The following is a 21410-nucleotide window of genomic DNA, read 5'->3' as shown; positions in this document are numbered from 1 at the left end:
ACCAGCCTGGGCAACATGGTGAAACCCCATCTCTACCAAAAATACAAAAAATTAGCCAGGCGTGGTGGTGCTCATCTGTGGTCTCAACTACTTGGGAGGCTGAGGTGGGAGGATCACTTGAGTCTAGGAGGCGGAGGTTGCAGTGAGCAGAGATCATGACATGGTACTCCATCCTGGATGACAGAGTGAGACTCTATCTCAAAAACAAAAACATACTACATTAGCATAGTACATTTGTCACAATGAACCAGTATTGACACATAATTATTAAAGTCCATGTTTTATTCAGATTGCCTCACTTTTCCCCAATGTCTTTTTTTTTTTTTCTGTTCAAGGATACCATCCAGGATAGCATATTACCTTTAGTGGTCACGTATCCTCTCGTTTTGACAGTTTCTCAGATTTCCTTGTTTTTCATGACAAGTTGATAGTTTTGAAGATTATTGCCTGGTCAGGTATTTTGTAGACTGTCCCTCAGTTGAGACTTGTCTGCTGTTTTTCTCATAATTTGACTGGGTGATATGTTTCTAGGAGGAAGATCACAGAAGTAAAGTGCCATTCCCATCACATCATATCAAGAATACAGCCTTTTTTTTTTTTTTGAGGTAGAGTCTCACTCTGTTGCCCAGGCTGGAGTGCAGTAATGCAATCTCGGCTCACTGCAACCTCTGCCTCCCGGGTTCAAGCGATTCTCCTGTCTCAGCCTCCCTAGTCGCTGGGACTACAGGCACATGCCACCATGCCCAGCTAATCTTTGTATTTTTAGTAGAGAGAGGTTTCACCGTGTTGGCCAGGCTGGTCTTGAACCTCCCGACCTCAGGTGATCCATGCACTTCAGCTTCCCAAAGTGTTGGGATTACAGGTGTGAGCCACTGTACCCAGCCAAGAATACAAACTATTAATATGATAATGCCATTGATATTAACCTTGACTACTTGGCTTGAGATACTGTTTGTCAGTTTTGTCCACTGTAAAGTTACTCTTTTTCCCCCTTCCTTTTGTATATTGTACTTTTTAGAAGAAAGTCTCTCTGAAGCACACAAGTGGGGAGTGGGGAATTATGCTGTACCTCTTCAAGGGCGGAGTGTCTACATAAATTTTTGAAACATTTTCTGTAAGGGTTTTTTGTCTATTCTCCCCTTTCAGTCATTTATTTATATCAATCTGACTCATGGATATTTATTTTATACTTAAGGGTAAATCCAGTAGTACTTCATTTACTTTGTTGCTCAAATTGTTTCAGCTTTGGCCATTGGGAGCTCTTTTATTTGGTTCCTGTATTCCTTTGACATACTCCTATCATTGTGAGACTTCTGTTCTTGTTTTGTTTTGTTTGTTTGTTTTTGAGCACTTTTAACTTTCTGGTATTACAAAATGCTGTAGGCCCACCTACCACAGGCCTAGAATCAGCCTTTTCTTCAAGGAGCACTAATTCCTTCTATTGGAGAATAGTGTTGGAAACCAACATCTGGGTACTCTGTGTGCTCATTGCTACTGGAATGTCATTGCTTCTAGGCCCTCCCAGTGGACAGAGTGAGGAAATGTATGTGTATACACTAACTCATGTATATACACATATCTACAAATATTTCTATATGTAACTATATATATGTTAAGCTATATTTTTAGATTATTTACTTTGAGCCTTTTTCATTAAAAAAAATTACCTGTGAATATTGAAGGGATTTATTTTATATGGTTTTGTGAATTTAGTAACAAAAAGTAACTCTCCAGTTATCCATTGCTAAGGGAGAAAAGCAGTTCAGATAATACCAAATAACAGGTAACCTGTTTGATCTTTGAATGAAATCAATTACAACAACAAAGAGATGACCACCTCTCTTGGTTCTTGGTTGGCTTCACTGCTAATGTTCTGGAACTCAGCCGTCTGTGAAGAATGAGGCCACAGCATGCTGAATAATTTGGAGTTAATTTACAGCTAGTTTTCTTTTCAGTGAGTAATTTAGTTTTGAGAGTCTTATCATTTTACTTCTCATTAGTTTCTCTGTAACACAGTCTGAGTGGGGAAATTAAAAAGGCTTCTGCAAACAGTCAATTTTGTTACCTAAGAGTTGGCTATGGTGGTAGAGATAGGCATAGTTGAAAATCTGTTAGGTTAACTTTTAAATTGTTTCTTATTATACATATAATTCAGAATTAACTATATTTTGTTAGGGCTTTCTACTTTTGAATTATCTAGACTGATGTGTTTATCTTTTTGTTTTTTTGGAGACAGAGTCTCAATCTTTTGCCCAGGCTGGAGTGTAGTGTCACAGTCTCGGCTCACTGCAACCTCTGCCTCCCGGGTTAAGTGATCCTCCTACCTCAGCCTCCTGAGTCACTGGGACCACAGGTGTGTGCTACCTTGCCTGGCTAATTTTTGTTTTGTTTTGTTTTTTTATAGAGACAGGATTTTGCCAGGTTGCCCAGGCTGATCTTGAACTCCTGGGCTCAAGTGATCCGCCGGCCTTGGCCTCCCAAAATGCTGGGATTACAGGCTTGAGCCATCATGCCTGGCCTGATGTGTTTATCTTATTAAGTAGCCTGAACTTAATTTATCAATATGTAAAAGAACTTGCAGGTATTTAGCAAAATAGCTTTTACAGATACCAGATAGTTGTTAATATAAAGACAGAAAAATAATGTAAATTATTCTGTATTATCTTCTTTGGTTATTCTATTTATAAAAATAAATGTAATATACTTTCAGTATATTGTGTGGTCAGCCATTTTCAGTTCTTTTGCATTGGACAGTAAGGAAAATGATTGGTTTTTCTTCTTGTTAGGAGAACTGTCATCATAGGAAACAAAATAATTTTAAATTGTTTTGACTGAAAGCTTCTTTATTTTGGATATTTTCAACTCTGAACATATAGTTTTAAAATGGAGTCATGTATTGTAACTCAATTTTTTATTGTAAACAAGTCAGTTCAACTTGAAAATTAATATTCAGTTATGAAATCATAACAGCCCTTTTCCAGGTTTCAAGCAGTGTCATCTTGGTATAAACTCTGTTTTCTGAATATAAACCTGTTTTCATTGTAATTTCTAAAAATCCAGTAGGTTTCTGGATATTGTAAAGATGTGAATACAGATATAATTGTGCAAATTTCATAGTACTTTATTTTGAGGTGAGAATTTTGTTATGGTTTATAAAAGATATTTTCCTCTAGGACCTCAGGGCTGTTTTGGGACCTACAACTAAGTATGACCTCCAGGTGCTTCCATTCTTGCTATTCAAAAGCTTAATAGTCTTTAGGTTAAATATAATGTGATATTATTCAACAGAAAGAATATGTTTTTCCTTTTTAACCTTGAACAAGTTCTGTATCTGATGTTTAGAAAGTATTTTTAAAAGTTGTAATATAAAAATATGTGGAAATTGTAGCTAAAGAATTAAAAATAACTTGTAAAATAAACATATTCTCATGGTAAAGAAAAAACTAATCTTACCATTCTCTTCCTATTTATCTGTGAATGAGAAAAGATGGGCATATTCCAATAGATTTCATCAAAAGTGAAAGAAATAGAGCCACTTAAAAAATTCTTTAGAATAATAACTGATTTCTGGAATATCAAGTCTAAAGAAACTAAGCAAAATCACTTCAAAGCAAGCCGAAGTTTTGCTAGTTTTTGCTCTCAGTGTTTTCTATTTACCTCTTTTATTGTCCTTGACTCACCAGTCAGAAGTTCTTGATGCTGTATATCATTATTCATAGTACTTTTCAAACTTTTTTTTTTAACTAAAGTACCTTTAGAAAGAGTAATAACTCTTCAGACATTTCTTTGAAGACTCGTATTTTATCATAAAAATTCAGTAAATTTCTTTGAAGACTTACGTGTGTTGTTTTTTTCAAGTGAATTTTGCTTTGGATTCCATCGTATGTATTTTAGTGAAAAAGAATGTAAATTCGTATTCCAGTGTAATGTGCCATGTTTATCTTGTCTGCTGTGGTTATATCTGCCCTCCTGTGTCTTGGGCATACCACTTCAGACCACCTGTTATATGAGTACCTGAATTTGAAAAGCTCACATTATGATTTGTGTTCAACAACACTCCTGCCATAAATCCTTTATCATTAAACTTCTGAATCTTTAAACTCAGTGTTGTCATGGAGACTCTGAAGGGGTTTTAGGGATCCTGGCAAATCTAATACCTCCTGCCCTCTCTTTCCTGGGTGCTAAGAAGACCTTAAATGCATTTAAGAGTGGTAGAGTGTAAAACTCTCCCTCACTAAAATTTGGGAAAGGATCTTATAAGGTTTCCCTCTGTATAGATTTGGTCTATTCAGTATGTATATATAAAAATATGATTTTTATAGTAAAATCAAAGCAACTACAAAGAGTTGGATGGATTTTAAACTTGAGGTGACAAATTCTAATTACACTTTGTAGGTCTTTGGTTCTTACACTCTTTTGTTAGCAAATACCTCTGGCTCATTTATAGTAGAACCCCCAGAGATGACTTATGACATTTTGGCCTCCAATATGACTGGCCTGTGAGGGCTGAACATCAGTGGTGGTTTTATAGTAGTAATTTATCACTCTGTTTTAAAGACAGCTTTCAAAGATAAGTGAATTCATACAAAAATTAGAAAATGTATAAGCTAAACAGCACAAATTGTAGGTCATTAACTTCTTAAGTCTTGTTACTCCCATGTATTTTGTTATCAAAGTTATAAACAAGAAGACCTTTAAGAAATAAATATGAAGTGGATCAGAGCACTTAAAGAATGAGCTGAGATAGCATCATTGTACTCCAGCCTGGGCAACAACAGCAAAACTCCATCTCAAAAAGAAAAAAAAAAAAAAAAAAAAAAAATATATATATATATATATATGTACATATCATATTTAGTACCTATCTCTGTAATTCACAGAAATTTGATTTATGTTTCTCTGTCTGCCTTGAGTTATTTGGTCTTTTCCAGAGCTGAATGATAATGATGTACAGTAGTCTTCCCATAGTCTTGGGGGAGATGTTCCAAAACCCACATACCTGAAACTGTAGATAGTCCCAGACTCTCTGTATACTAAGTTTTCTCCTATACATACATACCTATGATAAAGTTTAATTTGTAAATTAGGCACAATAAGAGATTAATAACAGTAATAATAAAATAGAGCAATTGATAACATATTTTCTTAGTCTGTTTGAGTTGCTATAAAGGAATACCTGAGGCTGAGTAATTTATAAAGAAGAGAGGTTTATTTTCAGACCATGGTTGACAGTTGATAACAAACTGTGGGAAGCTAAAACATGGATAAAGGGAGGACCTACTATATTTTCCTCATTGGTGCTGTTTTATACAGGGGATCAAATGATAACTCCTATTTCGCAAGAAAGTAAAAGATAGCAAAAATGAACTGCCTTAACCTTCCATTTTTCCATGTTACTCTTCACTGTCTCTATAGGTTCCTTCTTCCTTTATTCTGGCCTCACTGGAAGAGATTTTCTCCTTTTATTTAAGGATAATTCCTGTACCTTTGTTCAGAATTTCTTACTGTTTTTAAAAAAACTTTTAATCTAATTTTAGACTTGCATAAGAGCTGCAAATATAGTACAGAGTTCCTTTACATTCCTCACCCCATTTCCCCTAATGCTAACATCTCACATAACTGTAATATAATTATTACAAGTAGGAAATTAACATTGGTATAGTATTATTAATTAAACTATAGCTCTTATTAGAGTGAAACCAAATTTTCAACTGCTGTCCGTTTTCAGTCCCAGGGTCCTATACAGGAACCCACATTGAATTTAGCGATTTCTCCGTAGTCTCTTTTAAAGTTTCTGACATTTTGCTTTTCTTTATGATTGTGACACTTTTGAAGAGTACTGATCAGTTATTTTTAGAATATCTCGCAGTTTGGGTTTGTCTGATGTTTTCTCATGACTGGAATGAGCCTATGCATTTTTGGCAAGAATACCACAAAAGTGATGTTGTGTCTTTCCTAGTGCATTGTATTGAGGAGTTTATGATATATGTCTTGCTACTTACGATTACTTGATCACTTGGTTGAGTGTGCTGTTTTTACACTATGAAGTTACTATCCCTTTTTATTTGGTGAGTATCTTGTTGGAGCTACATGGAGACTGTGTAAATCCTGTTTCTACTCAAACTATTGCTCTCTAACTTTAGCATCTATCAAGTGGATCTTGTCTGCAGTGTTTGTGATATTTGCCTGATGTTGATTGTTTCCCACTTTGCTTCCTGTGTTAATTTACTTATTGTAGTCTATTGGGAAGAAGAGTTGTCCCTTTTCCTCCATTTACTTATCAGATTGTTTATATCAGTATGGACTCATTAATATTTTACTCCTTGTTTTTAATCTAGTACTATCATTTATTTTGTTGCTATATTTGTTCCAGCATTGGCCGTTATGGGCTCCTTCAGGTTGGCTCCTGTGTTCTTTCAACAAACCCCCATCTGTTTTTGAAGTTTTGTTTTCCGACACCATGTCAGCATGTGGAAATTACTATGGTTCTTAGAGTCAGAATTATTACAAAATATATCGTGTATCCAGAGAAGTGTCACACCATCCTTAGCCTTGCTACACTGTTCCCATGTCTTTTTCCTTTCTCACCTGCCCGGGGTAGGTATCCTGTCTCTTCAGTTTCTGGTTTATCCTTCTGGTGTTTTGGGTTTCTTTTGCTTTTTCAGTAGAAACGTGTATTTTCTTATATCCCCCTTCATTCTTGCATGAACATAACATACTGTAGGTATTTTTTTTGCTTTTTTCAGACTTTGCTTTTTTAGCTAACACTGTGTCCTGGAAATCATTTCATACTATAGAGATTTTCCTCATTCTTTATTTCTTCCCACAGTTGCATAACTTGGATGTACCATAGTTTATTCAGTCACTTTGCTATGTGCCATATTCCTACCATAGGAAGGTAATCGAATATGGCACATCCAAGTTTCCAATATTTTACAATTACAAAGAATGTTGCAGTGTGTATTTGTCTTTGTATATTTGGAGGTATATTCCCAGGGTGGATTCCTTGAAGTGGAATTGTTGGGACCAAAGGTAAGTGTATATGCAATTTTGTTACGCATTACCAACACTCCCTTCAGAATGGTTGTACCAATTTGTATTCCCGTCAGCAATGTATGTAAGTGCCTGTTTTCTTTACATCCTCACTAATGGAATGTTTTGTCATGTTTTAAAATTTCTGTGAGTCTAATAGATGAGAAATTGTATCTCAGTGTTGTTTTAATTGGCATTTCTCTAATTTTGAGTGAATTTGAGCAATTGTTATATATCTGAGGGCCCTTTTAATTTTGGTGAATTGACTGTGTCTTTTATCCTGTATCTGATTTTTGGTCCTTTTTCCTTTGTTTTTTGTTTGTTTGTTTGTTTGTTTGTTTCCCATTTTAATGTTTACAATTTAATAATCTCTTGATGATTGCAGACAGGTATGGCTGTTTGATAGTATTCAGAAACATTACAGTGATGGTAGTTTTTTCAATTGGTGTGTAGTGCTCAACAATTATATATGAAATTGCTGTCAAACCAGTAAGACTGCATTTATGCATCCATCATTTTCAGGATTGTTGATAACCTGGGCATATTTCCCCAGATAACTTTGCCTCCTTGCGTCACAAGGCCCAATTTGCTCACATTTACCTCAATGACAGTCTTTGTAATAACACCCAAAGTTGTATACAGTGGGAATGAGGGATTCTTCTTTATGCCAGGTATTGGTAGACAAAAGGTGGCTTTCAGTTCAGTATGTGTTACATGGGCTTTCTTGAAACGCAAGCCCATTGGCCTGATGAATCTTTCATATTTAGGTGGTTTTCTTCTAAAGCCATCTCCAGCAAAGCAGACTTCAGTAACCATCCTCTTCCATGCCTTCTTCTTTCTCTTTCCTGTTTGAATAACTTAATACTTCTGTTTCTCTCTGGGCACATACTTTGGGCAGAGGGACTTCCCATTTTCCCTCATTCTCTTTTTGTTTCTTTTTAATCATATTGGAAAGTACTTCAGCTCGAGATTGTCTCTCTGTCTAGCCGATAGGCAGGTACTGCTCCCTGTGGAGTCTTTTCATCATTCTTTTGTTTGATGTTTCTCTTTTCATGCATCTTGATAGTCTTTTTTATTTGTATTTTCTCAGCATGGCACTGTTTATAATTAAGCTTAGCCTTCAGACCAATCATTTTCTTTGCCTTCTTTGAACATTCATGAGCCTCTCGACTTTCCTTCTTTCTGTCTCATGGTAATCCAAATGTTATCTGCAGTGTTTACAGTGTAATTCAGTATATTCATTCTGTTGCATGGTGAGGGCTGCAGAGTGACCAGAAGCGGCCCCCGGGGTGCAAAAAATGCTCTCCTTTCCCTTTGTTTTTAAGAGTTCTTTATATATTAGCCTTTTATGGTGTATATTGCGAATATTTCATCTTAGTTTGCTTTGCATGTACTGTGTGTGTTATCCAATTAAAAAATTTTATGTAGTCAATATTTTCTTTTATTGTTTCTGGATTCTCCTTTCCCTATACACAACTTTAAGCAGAATTCATCCATTTGTTTTTTAGTACTTTCTCTGGTTTCATGTTTTATATCTAGATTCCTAATCCATTTGGAGTTTATTCTGGAGTATGATATGAGATAGAGATGAAGTTTTATATTTTCCAAATGGATACCTAGTTTTCCTGGCACCATTTATTGAAAAGTCCATCTGTACTTTAGTGATATGAGATGCCACCTTTGTTATTTACTAAATTTTGGGGTATATTTGGGTCTAATTCTAGACTTTTTAAATTCCGCTGGTCTATTTATGTCTAGTCCCACACTGCTTTAATTATAGATGATTTTTGGTGGTGTAGTGTTTGATAAAGGTGGTCTACTTGTGGTTTTCTTTTTTCAATGTTTTCCTACCTATTCTTGCATGTTTGATTTTCCATATCAACTTGAATATCAACTTTCCAAACTTTACAGAATAGCTTGTTAGTATTTTCATTGTATTGTCTCAAATTTATAAAGTAAGGGAGAAATGTCATCTTTATAATGTTGTCATCCTGTCTAAGTATGGGGTTGTCTTTCTGTTTGCTCAGGTGTTCTTCAATGTCTTTCAGTGGTGTTGAAATTTTCCTTGTGTGGTTTTTACACGTTGTTTAGTTTATTCCTAAGTATTTAATCTTTTTGTTGCTACTATAAATGGGATTTTCTCTGCCATTATTTTCCCTGATTATTGTTTTTGTATAGGAGAACTATTTTTTCTATGTTAATTTATTATCTTGCTACTTCATTGAATCTTATTTTTGAGTTAATTTTATTATTGATTCTTCAAGGGTTTTTAGGCTACCATTTTATCATCCGCAAATAAAGATAGTTTTACTTTCTCCTTACCTATTACTCCTCTGATTGATTTTTCTTAACTAGTTTATTTGGCTAATACCTCTAGTATGATGTTGAATAGTAGTAGAAATGGCTGGGTGTGGTGGCTCACGCCTGTAATCCTAGCACTTGGGGAGGCTGAGGTGGGTGGATCACCTGAAGTCAGGAGTTTAAGACCAGCCTGGCCAACATGGTGAAACCCTGTCTCTACAAAAAATTAGCTGGGCGTGGTGGCAGGCACCTGTAATTCCAGCTACTCTGGGTGGTTGGGGGCGAGTGCTGAGGCAGGAGAATCGCTTGAACCCAGGAGGTGGAGGTTGCAGTGAGCCAAGATCGCGCTACTGCACTCCAGCCTGGGCGACAGAGCGAGACACCGTCTCAGAAAACAATAATAGTAGTAGAAATGGTGGGCATCTTTGCCTTTTTCCTGATCTTAGTGGAAATGCCTTTGTTATTTCTTTATTAAATAATTTAATGGTTGTAGGACTAAAATGTATATATTTTATCATTTTGAGAAATTACCTCTTAATTCTTGTTTCTGTGAGTGTTGGGTTTCGAATGGGTGTTGAATTTTGTCACATACACTCCATCTCAGTGGTGTGGAGAAAATTGTATGTTTGCTACCTGCCTTAGATTTATGAATACCGTATGTACTAATAGATTTCCTAATTGAACCAATCCTTTACCTCTAGGATAAATCCCATTTGGTCATGTTGTATTATTTTCTTAATTGTTACATTCTGTTAGCAAACAGTAAAATCGTTCCCTCCAGTGTATTTCTAGAGTAAAAATTTGTTTCTTTGCATTATTGTAGTTAAAATGATGTCTTGGTACTTATTTGTGTGTGTATTTATCTCTGTGATTGTATTCAGAGTGCTTTTAGAGCCAGAACTAGAGTTTACTTTTTATTACCCTTAGTGCCTAGCAGAATTCTTCATATGTAGTTGGTATTATCTAAATTTTACTGAATAAAAATAGAAGCAGAAATAGCACATTAAACTTTTCTTGAATGAAATTTGAGTCTCATGTTTCACTTGGTTAGCGAACAGTCACATCAGTCCTAAAGAGCACTACCACCACATGAAGGTGGGGAGATCTGAGTTCCGGTCTGGAACTTTGTTTTACTGAGGTCACAAAAACTAACATTTTGGCATCAGACATCACAGTTTTTTCATCTGTCAAATCAAGTTGATGGTCTGATCTTTAAAAATCTGTTTCATATCTGAATGATCTTACGAAATTAATTTTTACTTTTTGCAGTGTGCATTTTTACATTTTGCCAGATAATTTTTCTGAATTTTTATTTGTCTTTAGAATGGTTTGCCTGTTGTAATGAATAGATATACATATGATTGTAGCAAATTACATATGAAAAGTATGTAATTCAAATATATGTATGTAATTCAAATATACATATGAAAAGCAAATTCTGAATACAAATAAATTAGTTATTATTTTCCCCGTTTTTTTAGTTGGACAAATTTAAGCTTCAGAGAGATGGTGACTGATTTAGAGGAATTAGTAAGACTGGAGCACAACATGGGGTTTTCTAACTCCAGTTGCAGTGTTCCTGTGCCAATCTGCCATCTGTTTATGTGACACAGTACTAGGCACAGTGTTTCTTCAACTAAGCCAAGCTACTGTGATTCAGTGTGATAAGTTTTAATGTAGGATTTAGAGCTGGATTATTTATGTTTAGTCCAAAAATCAAAGACGAATTCTTTGTACAATAAGTATTCCTTGCGGGGGATTCAGGATTCCTTATGATTTAAAATAGCTTGAGTGTTTAACGTTTGGCAAAGCAGTGTTGTAGTTACAGGTAATTGTGAGAAGCCAGAGAATTGTGTATACTGTACATATCTTAGTTCATGGATTTGATTTTTTAGGATCAGATCTCTCAATCTATCCTGCTGAGAGATGATCCGGGGAAGACTATGCATGTGTGTTCTAGGAAAGATTAATAGCCTAGCCAATGATGGGATTCATAAAAATAAATGAAAGTATTCTGTTTGTGGTTTACCATTGTGAGTTTTGTCTTTGTAATTGTCACTGTGATAGATGCTAAACTATAAATTTCCTGCTCAATAGGAAGTTAGTCTGGATGACAGTGATCTGAAGGAAACTACTGCAAAGCAATTCATTGTTCAAATTTGTCTGGAAATTAACAGTAAAATCCATGTTATGCATTCCTTGTGTTTTTAGCCATATCCACCTGTGCAGCTTTCATAGGGAACATTCTTATTAAATTTAAAAAAAGAACAGGTACATGAGTATAAGCTGAATTTATCCTCCAATTTAAAAGCATTGAGTTTACAGTTAGCAAAAATACAGTTTAGGAATATTTTATGACTTTAAAATTCCCAACTCATTAGTATTCTACTAATTTAAACCTGTGTCTTTAAAACTTAGGGGTCAGATTTGTTTACAAGAAGAACAGTAGCCTAATAGGCAACATTCATTGAGGGCCTATTAAGTGTCAGGCATTGTACTAGGTTTTACATATGTCATCTCATTTAATGCTATAATAACCCTGTTGATGTTTTCTCCCATTTTATAGATTAGGCAACTAAGACTTGGAAAGGTCAACATAGCTCTTAAGGAGCAGAGCTATGATTTGAGCCTAAATGAAAGAAAAGATGAGTAAATTTAGGAAACTATATAGAAAAAAACTATTTAAAAATAGAAGCAAGAAATTGAGGAAACAAGCAAATTAGGTATATTTTTATAACAGTGACTAAAGAAGCAAAGAAATTGCATTAGGTATTTATAAGTTTATCCTGAGATTGTAGTCTTCATTCTTCTTTTCTGTCTGCCCTTCAATATAGTAACACTAAAATATATACCTATTTATAATATTTGAGGAAAATATACAGATATTTGCACTCTTCTTTTGTGTAACTCAGACATCTGTAAAGTGAATTGAGTACAGATCCTGCATCCAAGGTCGTATTGTTTAATAGAGGACATTTAAATGAAATAAAGTACAGAATAATAATTCCTTTAGAGTGGTACAAGTCAAGCATTGTGGCAGTTCAGAGGAGTAGCAGCCAGGAATATCAGTGAAGGTGCCATTTATTCTGAAGTGTTATAGCGTGGGTAGAATTTGAACTACTTGAGCAAAAGCACAAAGAACATTGAGAAATATGTATGGAGAAGAGTAAGTTTGATTTCATAGGGTATCTGAAGAAGCATGATTGGCAGAAAGAAAACAGGTTAGACCATAGGAAGGATTCTGAGTGTCAAGCTGAGGAGTCGGCTTTTATATTGTAGATACATCGGGGTGGGAGACACACCATGTTAAAGATATACGTAACTTATTTTATAATGTAATGTAAACTAGTGTTTACTGCTGTAAAGCATAAGGGGCTAGAGCGATGAAGAGTGCTAATTGACATAGATTGGTCAACGATAGCCCTTCTGAGGAGTTGATGTTTGAGCAGAAACCTAAATGAGGTGAGGAAGAGAATCATGTGAAAATCCAGGAGTAAGACCTTTCCAGACAAAGAGCAAGAGCAAAAATACTAGTAAGATTGGTGTGTTTGAGGAACAGTGGAGAGGGCTCTGTGGGTAGAACTGCCTGTCAGGAAAGGTGAAAAGGAATGTGGTTCAAGAAGTAGCTACCAGCTAGGTTGGTTTTCCCTAGAGTAAATGAATTTCTGTATACTCATCTATGTTCAGTAATTATCCGGATTTCACCGTATTTGCCTTATTCATTCATTTATAATAATAGGTTTGAGAATCACCTTCCTACTGAGGCCGTGAAATTGCCAAGATAGATAGAAGAAAGAAAGAAACACCAAGGCTGCAGATAGTGACCTTTGTAATCATATTTCAAATCTGTCTTGATTGTGGTCTGTTTTAGAAAAGTACGCTTAGGGTACCCATAGTGACAAAGTTACAAAGAGTAACTGTGCTGGTAAATACTAGTGTTATTGAAACTACTTCAACATTTGTTCTATTAGTGTTGAGGTGAAATCAGTGTACTATAATTTTACATTTGATTTTCACAACAGCTGTGTTATATACAGATGAGGTTAAAAATCTCATTTTATAAACGAGGAAACAAAGTTACAGAAGTAAAGTGAGATGCAAAGGATAAAAAGAGACAGAGGTGGACCTTAAGTCTATGTCTCTTAATATGTTGGTTAGTTCTGCAATTTCATGAAGTAGGCTTATTCACCTAATAGTTTTGAGCCATGTTGAATTACCACTTTGTAATAAATACATTAACCACTTTTCAAAGGCTATATTTTTACTAATACAGAAGGAAATTCCAAACACTATTTGAATTATGAATTTAATAGAATTACTTTCTTTTTCATAGGCAAAAATCTGAATAATTTCATCTGACACAGAAGACATTTGTGCTTTTTGGTATTGGAACAAAATATGGTCTCTCTCGAGTTGCATAATTAGTCCACTAAGCACTGCAGCCTTCATTGTCTGAAGCCATAACTAAAGCAGTTAGAATTGAATTAGCTTTGTGTCCATCTTTTCTTCTTTCACTTTCTTTGCTTTCTTCATTGCTTTGCCTATAATTGACTGAACTTAAGAATTTGATCCTTTAAATAGGAAGAAAATATAACTACTTGATAACAGAACAAAATAGTTACTTGACATATGTAGTTAATAACCTGAACATTGGAAATATTTCACAGTACTTGTTATTGCATTTTCAAATAACTTTAAGAAATAGTAGATTTAAGAAACAGCTAGAAAATTTTTAATTATTATACTACTTTGTTTGCTCAGTGGTAAACTGGATTAAAGAGCAATGTAAATGTGTTTTAGAAAATATAATGTCTTATGTAGTTCCACAAATTTAACTAAGGCTAAGGCAAGTTATTTTAGATCCTTTCTAGAAAGTTTCTATGTTGTTTCTAAGCATTTTAGAAATTATGTTTTACTGTGAATAATATAATGAATTGAATAGCAGGAAACTTATTTCTAGTGTGCCTTTCTTTTGCGTTATTGAGGTAGTGTTTTAGTCTTTGGATGACTCTTATTTTCCTTATGGTATTAGCCTATAAATGCTAAATTGTCAAATGTAAAGCTATTTATGTTAGTGTCAAAGTGTATTTTCAGGATTTAAAAAACTTAAGTAGCATGAGAAAAAAAGTACATTAACTTTTAAATTTTAGCCCTAAGTCTTGGGCAGCTACAGAAAGGGCTATAGACTAGGGGTTGAATTGTCAGGGAGGAGACTTACTGTGTATCCTCAGGGTAAAGATGAAGTTAGTGGAGATTTGTCCACTGTCCAAATTGGCCAGTATAAAGAAAGGAGGGGGACAGTATGGTATGAGAAGCAGCTAGAGAAGTAGGTAGAGGTCAGACTGTAAGCAGTTTTATGAGCCATCTTACCGTGATTGCAGTACTGAGAAAGTTTGCTGGAGTGCTATTTGTTCCACCAAAGGAATGCAGGGGGGAAGCTATTCTCCCCCAGTGCAATTGAAATAGGTTACATTTATGACATTGAGGTGAATGAATAATAAAAGACCCATAGGGCCTGCCAATCTAAGAGGCAATTTGCAGAATTTCTCACCCTTGACACGATTGACATATTTGGGTAATTTTTTATTTTGGGGAATTGTCTTAAACAGCATTGTACAGTGTTTTCCAGCATCTCTGGCCTCTGTCTTCAAAATGCCAGCAGGGCACCATTCCCAGCTATAACAACCAGACATTGCTAAATTTTGGGTGGTGGGGAGGTGGTATCACAATCCACCCTCCACCTCCCCAATTTGAGAACCACTGAGTTGTCAGGATCAATGATAACATGTGCATATTTTCGGGCAGTTGATGCCATTTTCAAAAACACACTTGTTATCCTGGCACTCCCGATTCCAGGTGTCCTAGTTTAATTCTGCAACTGCCAACTGCTAGGAGTAGAGGTTCCTGGATGCAGCTGTCTCTAAGGCTCTGATATTAGCAGAAGACAGCCCTAATGATATAAATGGAGGTTAATGCATCAATCTGCAGTTGTTGGAAGTGAAGGGTCAGAGTAAGTTAAGATGGGTGCTACTCTTAACTGCTCATGATAATATGGAGATAAAAGAAACAACAGTGCAAGTTGTCAGTATCAAGAAAGAAAGCAGTGTGTAAGATTCCTGTAAAGGTCTGAATGTGTGTGTATGTATATATAGGTTGGGAGGGCCCATTCGTGTATTTCAGTCACTGTAGGAGAGGCAGAGTGATAATACAGATTAAAAACTCAAACCAGATTGCCGGGTTTGAATCCCCAGATCATCACTTGCTGGCTGTGTGTCATTAAGCAAATTTCCTAATCTTTCTGTTTTCTTACGTGTGAAGAGTATTGGTGTGAAATCGGAATAATTATGGTACCTAGGTCAGAGATTTGTTGTGAGATTAAATGAGATAATGCACATAAAGTGAGTAGAATTAAATCAGTTAATATGTGAAATTAATGTGAAAAACATAGAATAGTTCCTGATATATGGTGAGTACCCATTAAACGCTAGCTCTTACTGTTGTAGGGCTTCATATGCAAGTGGATACATTATTTAAATTAGTTAATTTCCTTAACCTTTTTAGGCTGCAGTCTCCTCATTTGTAAAATTGGGAAAATCATGTTTCCCTCACCAGGATAGTTGTGAAGGCTAAATGAAATGATTTATGTAATGTGCTTAGCACAATGCCTGGCATATAGGAAACTCTCAATAAAGGCCAGATTTTTAGTGATTAACGTTAGGATTAGAGTTGGGAACTGTGAAGGTATCAAACAAATTTTATAGCATTCTGACATTCTTAAAACTTGCTGGGCCATTTCAGAGTTATCACCTCATACTCAAAAGCATTCATAAAGATATTGGAAGACCATTTTCCATTTATCCACTTCCTGATTGTAAATCTGATGTCAAGGTCTTATGTTGTAAGCACATGAAACCAGTTCCAGCTCATTTACTCAGAAAAGGGATTTACCAAGAGGCTATGAGGTAGTGTATAGAATTGTCTGGAGCATTGGAAAACCAGAATCCAGGCCCACATATCTAGGAATATTGATCTAAATAATGGTGGTCCAGTGTCGACACCATTGCTTAACACTGGATTTGGCACTGCCAGTACCTCTAGCTCTGGTGACTGAATGCTGCCACTATGGTCACTTCTGACCTAGAAATTTGATCTTGCTGGTTGTTGTTGCCCCCTAATGAGTTCTTTGATATCTTTCTTCTTAACCCTAGTTTCTGATTCTAAGTCTGGGGCAAGTGGACTTCGATTTGGCAGAGCCTAGGTCCTGATGGCAGTGCCCTAGAGCTTGGGAAAGAATAGTATTAATGTAACTGAATATAGCACTCATATGTCAAGCACTCTTCTAAATACTGTATGTTTTTATTTTATGCCACAACAATGCTATGAGATAGGTATTATTACCATCTTACAGAATAAGAAAGAGTGCTTTAGGAACTTGCCTACGGTTCACAGCTAGTGGAGGAACCATGAATTAAACACAAACAATCTGGCTTCAGATATTTGCTTAAATATCTGGTATTTTGAACTTTTATGTAATCCAAGGCAGGCTCTGCCCTTTCCCAAGCCTCACAATGTGGAGGCTTTCCCCAACTTTGGTTGTGGCCTGGGACTGGGCAGCCAAAAATAAGGAAATATACATCATACTTGGCTAAAGTCTGACTTGGCAAACCAGTTATGCCTTTATTGCTATTTTAAATGATTTAAAATGAGAAACAGAGGGATTTTTTTCCTTCATTATTGCATTTTATGTTCTGCCACTCTTCAGATATTTGCCTTTCTTTAGATATTCTCCTTGAGGCAGTACTTCTAATTTTCAGACTCTGGATCAAACAGGGAAAATAGGTTTGTAAATGACACTTAGAACTACGCAGTCATTTTTCTAGTGAGAGAGTATTGGTGTACTTTATTTTTTGTGGGCAGGACACTTTTTGGAAAATGACAAACTTCTTTTACTGCTGGGTTACTGATTAGTTCCTCTTTGTAGGTGGGTGCTATGGTCAGGGTCACACACACCTCCCCCCACCAGACTGCTATGGTATGGTTGCTCTCTGGGTAGATTGGGGGCCTGCAGGAAAAATAGGTCCTCTGCCATTAGAGATGATAAAATGTAATTTTTACCTTTTTTTCAAAATCAATAGTTTATTGAGGTAAAATTTACTTATAAGTGTATTCATTTAAAATGTGCAGTCTCATGAGTGTTGACACATATGTAAACTTGGCAAACCACAGTCACAATCAAGATACAGAATGTTTCCATCACCATAGAGTTAGTTTCTTGTATCCCTTTTCAGTCAGTTCTCCCCTACATTACTCGTCTCACAGGCAACCACTGATCTCTCATAACAAATTAGTTTTGTATGTTCTAAAATTCTATATACCTGGAATCATAGTAGTATGTATTCTTCTTGTGCCTGGCTTTTTTTTTTTTTTTTTTTTTTAGCTCAATGTAAGTTTTTTTTTTCTTTTTTTCTTTTTTTTTGCGGGCAGGGTCTCACTCTGACACCCATGCTGGAATGCAGTGGCAGAATCATAGCTCACTGTAACCTTGAACTCTCAGGCTCAAGCAGTCCTCCCATCTCAACCTGCTGAGTAGCTAGGACTAACAGGCATGTACCGGCACACCAGGCTAATACAAAAATTTTTTTTTAGAGAGCATCTCGCTGTGTTGCCCAGTTTGATGTCTAACTCATGTTTTGAAATTAATCAAGAGTTGTTGCATGTGTCAGTAGTTCATTCCTTTTGTATTGCTGAGGAATATTTCATTGTATGGATGTACCACAATTTGTTTATTCATTAACCTAGTGATGGACTTTTTTTTTTTTTTTCTAGTTTTTGGTTCTTATAAGTAAAACTGCTAGGAGTACATATCTACAAGTCAGGACATTTATTTTAATTTCTCTTTGGTGAGTGTTTTTGTATAGAATGGCTAAGTCATATAGTCAAGTATATATTTACCTTTACAAGAAATTGCTAAACAGTTGTCCAAAGTGAAGTACTTTTTTACATTTCCTATATTCATGTATGCAAGTTCCAGTTGCCGTTCACTAACATTTGGTATTATAGTCATCTTTACTTGAGCCGTTACAGTGGTTATGTAGTGGTATCTTATTGTGGTTTTAATTTTCATTTCCTTGTTGACTAATGATGTTTAGCATCTTTTAGCATCTTTTAATGTACTTATTCGCCATTCCTCTACTTTCATTTGTGAAGTGTTCTGTTAAGTTTTGGCCATTTTTCATTTGTGTTTTCTTACTATTGAATTGCAAGAGTTATTTATATATGTTTACTATCAGTCATTTGTCACATACAGATATCGTAACTGATTTTCTCCTAGTCTGTGGTTCACCTTTTCGGTTTTTTTGATGGTGTCTTTTGAAAAGAGGTTTTTAGTTTTAATGAGGTCCAGATTATCAGCATTTTTCTTTTCTTGTTTTTGCTTTTTGTGTCCAAGAAATTTTGCTTACCCACAGTCATGACTCAGTACTATTCCTCCCCAAGATAACCACTATTCTGCCTATATCATCAACATTACTGGTTTTCTTTTTGAATTGGATCATATAGTACGTACTCTTTGGTTCTGGTTTTATTTGCTGAACATTGTGTCTGTGAAGTTTTTTCCTTTTTTTTTTTTTTGTAGTGGTAGTTTGTTATGTTTTATTGCTGTGTGGTAGTTCATTGTATGACTCTACCACAGTTTATTTGATAGACATTTGGATTATTTCCAGGTTTTTGGCCGTTATAAGTAAAACTGCTATGAATATTCTTGTACTTGCCTTTTAATGAACATGTGCATTTATATTTCTTGGGTATATTTCCTAGGAGTGGAATTGCTGGGTTATAGGATAGTTGTATGTTTAGCTCAAATAGTACTGCCAAATAGTTTTCCAAAGTGATTTTTACCAACTTTTACTTGTACCAGCAACGTATAAGAGTCTAGTTGCTCTACATACTGACTACTACTTGGTTTTGTCAGTCTTTCTAGTTTTGGCCATTCTAATGGGTATATAATGGTATCTTGTGGTTTTAATCTGCATGACAAGTTGAGCTCCTTCCCAATACTAAGGTTTTCTGTGTGTTTTACAAAGTGGGGCCGGGCATGGTGGCTCATGCCTGTAATCCCAGCACTTTGGGAGGCCGAGGCAGGCAGAATCACCTGAGGTTGGGAGTTCAAAACCAACCTGACCAATATGATGAAACCCTGTCTCTACTAAAAATACAAAAATTAGCTAGGCAGTGGTGGCGTGTGCCTGTAATCCCAGCTTCTCAGGAGGCTGAGTCAGGAGAATCGCTTGAACCTGGGAGGTAGAGATTTTAGTGAGCAGATATTGTACCACTGCACTCCAGCCTGGGCGACAGAGGAAGACCCTGTCTCAAAAAAAAAAAAAAAAAAAAAGTGGCAAGGGTTGTAGTGTGTAAACACAGGTCCTTAAATAATAGTAGGTGTTCTTGGGTTTTTGTATAAATACAACAGATATTTGTATAGCTAATTCTGCTGTATTAACCTTCCTCTCTTGTATAGGGCATGCTTATAGCACTGGTTCTACCTGGTTGCACATTAGAATCACCTGGTGAGCTTTTAGAACTATTTTAAAAGCATACTCGCCATCTATATGGGTCCTGACTTGCAGATTTGTATTCATAGCAGCTTTACTTATAAGAACCCAAAACTAAAAAAGTCCATCATTAGGTTAATGAATAAAGAAATTGTGGTATATACATACAATGAAATATTCCTCAGCAATACAAAAGGAATGAACTACTGATGCATGCAACAACTCTTGATTAATTCAAAAGATTAAAATTATGATATCTGTGGAAAGGCAGAAAGCTCCCCTGGTAGTTCTAAGATGCAGAGGGTTGATAATCATTGGCATATACAAATGAAATATTCCGTTGCTTCTCAAGAGGGCTTGCTGTACCCTTTAGGAATGAAGCACCAACTATAAAATCTTTATTAGATATGTGTCATGTTAATTTATCCCCAACTTTGACCATTTCAAGAAGCTAGTTCCCAGCCTTCCCTTTTTTGGTTGTACAGTATACTAGCTCTCTAGGTAAGTTCTATGCTCATGTTTTTAATTTTGCATTACTCTTCATGTTACAAGGCTAATTCTGCTTTTAAAGTACATTCTACATACAACTCCAGAAAATCACCTATTATAAATGCACTCTTTCTGTTAGCACTAGAGCAGTAGTCATGGTCACGTAAGAGTGTTTGCTCAGCTTTGATCTTCTCCTCTAACATGATTGTGGATTTAGAATGTACTTGAACGTAACAAGGAACACCACCAAAAAAGGCACGTGATTTGATTGAGGCTTTATAAAATAAAAAATGAATAAAATGTGTTCAGCTTTTTGTTTATGAATATAATAGTGAATGAATCTAACCTTCTGTTGGTATACAGGTTTGGTACATGACGATGCTTTTAGATCATCTCCAAAAAAGTAACATCATAATTGGAATGTGACATCCATATATATTGGATTTTTAAAGATTGTTTCCAAAGATTCAGCTGTACAAGGTGTGTGCCTAATACTTTTCTAACTTGGAAATAATTCAATGGTGGCTAAAGCTGGCTTGTACTGCCTGCAAAAACTGATTGGTAAATTTTCAAGAATTTGTAAGCCAACTGTTAAACACAGCCATTATTTTAAAAATTATGTAAAGTTATTATTAAATACATATATTAAAAATAAAAGTAATATATCAAACTTACTAGTTCCTAAATATATTACTGTCTTTTACTATTATCTGTTCTCTTAAAGTTGTGTCTGTGGTGTTTCCATGGTAGAAATACAGGCTGGGCGCGGTGGCTCAAGCCTGTAATCCCAGCACTTTGGGAGGCCGAGACGGGTGGATCACGAGGTCAGGAGATCGAGACCATCCTGGCTAACACAGTGAAACCCCGTCTCTACTAAAAAATACAAAAAACTAGCCGGGCGAGGTGGCGGGCGCCTGTAGTCCCAGCTACTTGGGAGGCTGAGGCAGGAGAATGGCATAAACCCGGGAGACGGAGCTTGCAGTGAGCTGAGATCCGGCCACTGCACTCCAGCCTGGGCGACAGAGTCTCGCTCTGTCG

The 21410-nt window shown here is 35.8% G+C and overlaps 1 protein-coding gene and 1 pseudogene across 5 annotated transcripts in view; one reads left to right on the top strand and one right to left on the bottom strand.

Moving 5' to 3' along the window:
- ARFIP1 (ADP ribosylation factor interacting protein 1) overlaps nucleotides 1–21410 on the top strand; it is a 125556-nt gene that overhangs the window by 8500 nt on the left and 95646 nt on the right. Inside the window, exon 2 of one of the 5 annotated variants that reach the window (XM_023227696.2) lies at nucleotides 20736–20852. The exons of the other annotated variants lie outside the window; for them this stretch is intronic. The gene's annotated coding sequence lies outside the window, so the exon portion shown is untranslated. The remainder of the gene's footprint in view (nucleotides 1–20735; nucleotides 20853–21410) is intronic. 5 annotated transcript variants of the gene reach the window in all.
- Nucleotides 7514–8284, bottom strand: LOC111553118 (annotated as a pseudogene).

This window comes from Piliocolobus tephrosceles, chromosome 3 (genome assembly GCF_002776525.5).
Source record: "Piliocolobus tephrosceles isolate RC106 chromosome 3, ASM277652v3, whole genome shotgun sequence".
In the NCBI taxonomy this organism is placed as follows: Eukaryota; Metazoa; Chordata; class Mammalia; order Primates; family Cercopithecidae; genus Piliocolobus; species Piliocolobus tephrosceles.
Note: the sequence above shows the minus strand (reverse complement) of the source record. Positions and strands in the feature narration are given on the sequence as shown.